General features: G+C 40.4%; 1 pseudogene; it reads right to left on the reverse strand.

Annotated features, from left to right (window-relative positions):
• Positions 1-5,188, reverse strand: part of LOC102810652 — a 12,993-nt pseudogene extending 7,805 nt beyond the window's left edge.
• Between the last annotated feature and the right edge of the window lie 2,621 nt (positions 5,189-7,809).

The raw sequence follows: 7,809 nt of genomic DNA on the forward strand, positions 1-7,809 counted from the left end.
TTTATGATGTTCATGATGTCATCCCTAGTTCTTCTGGTCTACAGTCATTAGTGTCTAGTGCATCAAATCTGTTCTTGAGATGATCTCTAGATTTAGGTGGGTATGTCCAAGGTCATCATTTTGCCCTCGTGGATTTGCTTTAATTTTCTTTAGCTTTAGCCAAACTTCATATAAGTAATTGATAGTCTATTCCACAGTCTGCCCTTGGCCTTGTTTTAATTGATGATATTGAGCTTTTCCACCATCTCTTCCCAGATATGTGTTGTTAGGTGTCATTGAGTTAGCTCCAACCCACAGGAACCCTATGTACAACAGAATGAAGCACAACCCAGTGCTGTGCCATCCTCACAATTACTGCTACACTTGAGCCCATTGCTGCTGCCACTGTGCCAATCCATTCTCTTTGTGGTCACCCTCCTTTTTGCTGTAACATCATTTTACCAAGCATGATGTCCTTCTCCAGGGACTGGTCCCTCCCAATATCTCTAGAGTATGAGAGAGAAAGTCTGACTATGTTGGCTTTCTAAGAAGCATTCTGGCTGTACTTCTTCCAATACAGATCTGTTTGTTCTTCTGGCAGTCCATTGTACCCCTAGTATTCTCCAACATCATAACTCAAATGCATCAATTCTTCTACAGTCTTCCATGTTCATTGCCCAACTTTTCATATGCATATGAAGCTGCTGAAAATACCATGGCTTGGGTTAGGCACACTCTAGTCCTCAAACTGACATGTTTGCTTTTGAACGCTTTAAACAGGTCTTATGCAGCAGAACTGCCTAATATAATACATTGTTTGATTTCTTCACTGCTGTTTTCATGAGTGTTGATAGTGGATCCAAGCAAAATGCAGTCTTTGACAACTTCAATCTTTTCTTCATTTAGTGTGAAGTTATTTATTGGTCCAGTAGTGAGGAGTTTTGTTATCTTTTAGTTGAAGTAAAAGCCATATAGAAGGCAGTGGTCTTTGAGCTTCATCAGTAAGTATTTTTAGTCCTCTTTGCGTTCAGAAAATAAAGTTGTATGATCTGCATATCACAGGCTGCTAATGATTTTTCCTCCAATCCCGATGCCACATTCTTCTTCATATAATCCAGTTTCTCAGATTATTTGAACAGCATGCAGACTGAATAAGTATGGTGAAAGAATACAACTCTAGATCACACATTTCCTGATTTCAAACTATTCAGTGTCCCCTTGTTCTGTTCAAACAACTGCCTCTTGGATTATGTGGAGGTTCCTCATGAGCACAGCTAAGTGATGCAGAATACTCATTATTTCCAATGTTGTTCGTAGCTTGTCATGATCCACAGTCAAAAACTTTTGCATAGTTAATAAAGCACAGGCAAACATCTTTCTGGTATTCTCTGCTTTGATCCAAGATTCATTTGATGTCAGCAATGATATCCCTCCTTCCACATTCTCTTCTAAATCCCACTTGAACCTCTGGCAGCTCCCTATCAATGTACTGTTGAAGTTATTTTTTAATTATTCCTAGCAAAAATTTACTTGCTTGTTATAATATTGATATTCCCAACGGTTTCCACATTCCATTGGGTCACCTCTCTTTAGAATGGGCACAAATATGGATGTCTTCCAATCAATTGGCCAGGTAGCTGTCTTCCAAATTTCTTGGCATAGGTAAGTGAGTGCCTCCAGTGCTGCATCAATTTGTTGAAAGATTTCAATTTATATTCCATCAGTTCCCAGAGTCTTGTTTTTTTGCCAATGCCTCTAGTACCATTGGCTATTGATCATCTGATACCTCTTGAAATGGTTGAACATCAACCATTTGTTTTGGTAGAGTGTATCTGTGTATTCCCTCCATCCTTTTTTTTTTTTGAAGTTTTTTATTGTGAATTGAGTGAAAGTTTACAGGGCAGATCATCTGTTTTACATTCAACAAATCATATGCCTTGTTTCATTACAATGATTATAATCCCCTCCACGTGCCATCAGTTAATAATATTTCTCTCTATTCACTTTAGCTCTTTTTTTTTTTTTTTTTAATACTCAGGCATATATAATAATTTACACAACAAAAGGGTGCATTCTGAAAATCTGCCTCCTGGCTGCCATCTCTTAGTCTCTCTCTTCCCATGATTCTAGAGTCCTCAGCTGCTCCCTCTCTCCATGTCCCCATCTCTGCCTCCATCTCTGATGTTGCTGCTTCTCTGGATAAGGTCTCACATTCCACTTGTGCTCTTCTCCCTTGATGGTCCTAGAGTCCTTTGTTTCTGGATTATAAGATTAACTACTCCCCTGGTTTTGTTACAAAACTTTTACCTTTTTAATTGTGACAGTTGCGATTAGTCATGTTAACAATTACTCACTATTGAATCATAAGAATCTTATCTACATCTCTTTTAATCAGACCCATCTAGACAAGATGAAAACTATTCAGTGGGGATTTTTGTTTCCCCACACACTATTAAACTGAGCTCCCCCTTGAAACCTTGTAAACCAGTCACTTCGTGCCTTTATTGCCCCTTCATTTTAGGTTCCATCTTCTTTTGATGTTTTCTGCATTGTTCAGTATTTTAACAAAAGAATCCTTCAGTATTGAAAATTGAGGCTTGACTTTTTTTCCTCAGTTCTTTCAGTTTGAGAAATGCTGAGCATGTTCTTTGCTTTTGGTTTTCTAATTCCAGATCTTTGTACATTTTATTATAATATTTGACTTTGTCTTCTCCAGCTGCCCTTTGAGATTTTCGGTTCATCTCTTTTACCTCCTCGTTTCTTTCATTTGCTTTAGCATCTCTATGCTGGACAGCAAGATTCAGAGTATCTTCTAACATCCATTTTGGTCCTTTCTTTCTTCCTTGTCTTCTTAATGACCTTTTGATTTCTTCCTTAATCATGTTCTTGATGTCATCCCACAACTATTCTGGTTTTGGGTAATCAAAATCTGTTCTTGCATCAAATCTATTCTTGAGATTATCTCTAAATTTAGGTGGGATATGTTCAAAGTCATATTTTGGCTCACATGGACTTGTATTCATTTTCTTGAGCTTCAGCCTGAACTTGCATATGAGCAATTGATGGTCTGTTTGACTGTCTGCCCCTGGCCTTCTTTTGGCTGATTTTGACTGTCAGTAGAGCTTTTCCACTGTCTCTTTCCAAAGATATAGTGAATTTGATTTTTGTGTATTCCATCTAGTGAGGTCCATGTGTACATTATATTATCTTTCATGTTGCTTAAAAAGGTATATGCACTGAAGAAGTCATTGGTCTTGCAAAATTCTGTCATGTATTCTCCAGCATAATTTTATCTCCAAGGCCACATTTTCCAACTATTGATCCTCTTTGTTTCCAACCTTTGTTTTCCAATTGCCAGTAATTATCAATTCATCTGATTGCATGGTTGATTAACTTCAGATTGAAGAAGTTGGTAGAATTCTTCAATTTCATCATCTCACGCTTTAGTGGTTGGTGCATAAATTTAAGTAATAGTGGTATTAACAAGTCTTCCTTGTAGGCATATGGATAGTGTGCTATCACAGACTGTGTTGTAGTTCAAGATAAATCTTGAAATATTTGTTTTGATAATGAATGCTACATCATTCATCTTGAATTTGTCATTCCTGGCACAGTAAGCCATATGATTGTCCTGTAAGACCAAGAAAAAGACTCCATTCTGTACATTAGCCTGAACATGTCCTCCTGTTCCAGGAACGTGCTAAATCAGCTCATGCTGCCTTAGAATATCCTTTCACCCCTAGCAACAGCAAGAACTAGATAAGCAGTAGACAGGACAACCCAAGGCCAGATGCCAGATGTTTTCCTTATCCTAGCCTAAGAACAAAAGATCACCAGTACTGACCAATTAAGCTGTAACATCTCATACTTTGCCAAATGTCAACCAATCCAAATATTGTAAAGCTGAGAAACCCGAGCTTGTTTGAAAACTCTATAAAAACCTCACAGACAAAGGGTCCGAGGCTCCATCCCTCATCCGCTGCATTGGATGCAGGTGGAGTCCGAGCTTGAGCATGGATAAACAACCCTCGTGCACTTGCATCAGTGTCGGTTTTACGGTTGTATCAGTGTCAGCTCCTTGGTGGTCTTTGGGGACCCCGAGTTCTGGGCATAACAGTCCGATTCAAAATGATGACTACCAGTCCATTTTAGCTTACTAGTGCTGAGGATATTGATCTTTGTTTTGAGTTGTGGCCCAGTAGCAAATAACGGTCCTGAAAACTTTACTCCATTTGCATCATCACTGTCAACTCTACCTTGAGGAGGCAGCTCTTCCCCAGTGTATTCTGAGTACCTTCCAACCTGAGGAGTTCATCTTCTGGCACTACATCTGACAATGTTCCGCTGGTATTCATAAGATTTTCTATGAGTAAGCATTCAGAAGCAGTCAGCCTCTCCTTCTTCCTAGCTTTCTTAATTTGGAAGCTCCACAGAAACCTCTCTACTATGTGTGACCCTGCTGGTATTTAAAATACTGGTGGTATAGCTTCCAGCATCACAGCAACATGCAGGCCACCACAATATGACAAACAGGCAGTTCTGGCTTTTACCATGATGTACTTCAGAGGTTTTGGTATAAAGTCTTTAATAGTTCTTGCAGCATAGAAAAACCTTAAGGTGCAGGGCTGTATTCAATTGTATGGTAACTGTGGATCGTAAGTAGCAGTCACACATCTATCAGGTTCTGTTAGGAGTGAGGTTCAAGCCTGGGGTCATGTAGGGGTATTTGTACTATAACTATTCAGTGGTAGTCAGCACTATCACTCATTGGCTGTGGAAACAGAAGTCCAGTCCAATTCTGGGAGGGAGGACTTAGAGGGAAGCAAGGGAATTCATAAGGTGTTACTTGACTCAAAACAGAGGCAGGCACTAAAGAACCTAAACAATCCCAAAGGTGGTAAACATCTCTTGGGACTTCAACCTGGAGGTGTTTCAGTCCATTAGTAGGACATGGGTGTCTGTGACAATTTGGGCCCTGGAGAAGGTGAGGTTGTGCTTCCCCGTCTTAGTTATCTAGTACAGCTATAACAGAAATATCACAAGTGGATGGCTTTAACAAACAAACATTTATTCTCTTACAGTTGAGGAGACTAGAAGTTTGATTCCAGATCAGCACCACTTGAAAAATACCTTTGTCACCTTTCAGCATCTGTCGGTCTAGCAGTCCTTGAAGATCGCCATATGTCTTGGCATCCGTTCTTTCCTTCATAGCACCTTCATAGCACAGGGATCTCAGGTCCAAAAGACAAACTCCACTCTTGGCTCTTCTTTCCTGGCGGTAGTAGGTGTCCCTTCTTTGCTCACTTCTCTCTCTTTTTATCTCTTTTAAGATAAAAGATGTTGCATGTCACATCCCTGGGAATCTCCCTCACAGTGCTGTGATAGGATTAATGTTGTTGTTAAATTGTTAACTGCCATTGAGTCCATTCTGACTCACAGTGACCCTGTATAGAATTTCTGAGGAGCCACTGGTGAGTTTGAACTGCTGACCTTGGGGTTCAAACTGACCTTTCAGCCCAGTGCTTTATCCTAACCTTAATCTTTTTATTGGTTTATCACATCAGATCACATCACGGGGGATCATCACATAACTGCCAAACCATTTAGAATCATGGTCCAGGCAAGATGACACATATTTTGGGGGACTAAAATTCAATCTATAACACCCTCTTTCCTATTAGTCACAAAGGCTCAAACATGCCCCAATATGTCTCCCAAGGCTGTCCAGTTGGTCGTAGTCAGAGGCTCCACATTCCAAGTCATTCCTTCAACTCTTGATAAGGGGCACTGTCCACAGACCCAGCAGCTGCTTTGGTGGTAGACTGCAGTGAAGCTGTGAGCCCACTGTAGGAAGACACTGACAGGACTGAAGGAAAGAAAGAACATACCTACAGTAAGGAGCTCTGGTAGCATAGTGGTTACAAATCAGGTTGTTAACCTCAAAGTCAGCAGTTTGAAACTACCAGCTGTTCTGTGGTAGAAAGATGAGGCTATCCACTCCCGTACAGATTTACAGCCTCGGAAACCCTGTACAGGATCACTATGAGTTGGCGACTCCACCGCACATAACCACCAATTACCACAGTAGGAAAACAGGTGTTTATATGTTCCCAAAGGGGTAATTCTTTCCTTTCTATTAGGATCGTGCTTGTGGCTTCACCTCAGGTGGTAAGAAAAGTATCTCTGTCAGGTATTTTTCCAGCAGAATATACATCACGTAGGTGGTTGTGAGTAAAGTCATCTATTTTGCATATGCCAGAAAAGGAGATCTACTTCCATCTCTCATACTATAGCTTGTGCTTCAGTCCAGATGAAGCACAACTGTTGAGGTCCTCCATGGAGCAAGATGATGGGTTCTCACATTAGGCCAGCCAGTTCCTCCTCCTTCAGAGGGAGGAAGTAACCAATCCACCAGTGGGGTAACCTATGCCAGGAGTCAATAGATAGTTCCACTTTCTGGTGTCAGATTCTTAGGCATTCAGGACTATGTTGTATTGTTCTGGTAGCAACCTGGACACAGATACACTTCTAGAGCCTGTAATATCACTCACATCATAGCTGGAGGGTCATCTGTGGGTGTATCAACCTACATGCCTCAGGCAGTACCTTAGTTCATTCTACCAGGGGAAGTCTTGCCTGTTGTTTTAGGACACTGTTCTTTCTTTCTCCCTGGTCCAAGGCAGTGCTAGTGCCATTGCATCTCATTTTTGGTTACCTATTCACACACATTATGAACTATAAAGTGCATACCTTGGCCACTGTCAATACTTTGGGGTATCCCATAGATAGCACTCAATTTTTGAAATCCCTTTATTGTAGGAGGCTGTTTCATTCATTTGCACAGGATTGCCTGGGTTACATTGATAACTTTGTCCACATGCATAAGAGCATATTTCACTCTTTCACTGGGAGGCAGAGGCCTTAAAAATCAACATGCCAGTCCATTACTGGACAGGTGTCAATAGAACTTCCAGACTAAGACAGTCTAGGAAAAAGGAGAGGCCGACTATTTATGAATGGTTAGCCACTGAAAACGATCAGAATAGTAGCAGAACATTGTCAGGTATTGTGCTTGAAGATAAGCCCTTCAGGTTGAAAGGAACTCAAAATACAACTGTGAAAGAGTTGTCTGCTCAAAGAAGAGTTGACCCTGCAGATGCAAATGGAGTAAACCTTTCAGGGCTTTCATTTGTTGATGGGACACAACTCAAGATGAGGACAAACAGCTGCAAACATCCATTAATAATCAGAACATGGAATGTATGAAGTATGAATCTAGGAATCTTGGAAGCTGTCAAAAATGAAATGGAACTCATAAAGATCAGTATCCTAGGTATTGCTGGTTGGTTGTGATGGCTGTGTGCTGTTGAGTCAGTTCCTATTCATAGTGGCTCTACATGGTGTTTCCAAGACTGCAAATCTTTATGGGAGCAAAAAGCCTCATCTTTATCCTGCGGAGCACCTGGTAGACTCAAACTGCTGACCTTGAAGTTAACAGCCCAGCTCATAATCCACTATGTTACCAGGGTGAGCTGAAATAGACTGCTATTGGCCTTTTTTAAATCAATCACATGCTTTCCTATTCTGGCAATGTCAAACTGAATAGGAATGGTGTTACATTAATCATCAAAAAGAACATTTAAAGATGTATCTTGAAATACAACCCTGTCTGTGATAATATAATATCCCTATGCCTACAAAGAAGACCAATTAATACCACTACTATTCAAATTTATGCACCAACCTCTAAAACCAGTGATGATGAAGAAATTGAAAAAATTTCCCAACTTCTCCAGTCTGAAATTGATCAAGCATACACTCAAAATGTGT

Source organism: Chrysochloris asiatica, unplaced genomic scaffold (assembly GCF_000296735.1).
Source record: "Chrysochloris asiatica unplaced genomic scaffold, ChrAsi1.0 scaffold00008, whole genome shotgun sequence".
NCBI lineage: Eukaryota > Metazoa > Chordata > Mammalia > Afrosoricida > Chrysochloridae > Chrysochloris > Chrysochloris asiatica.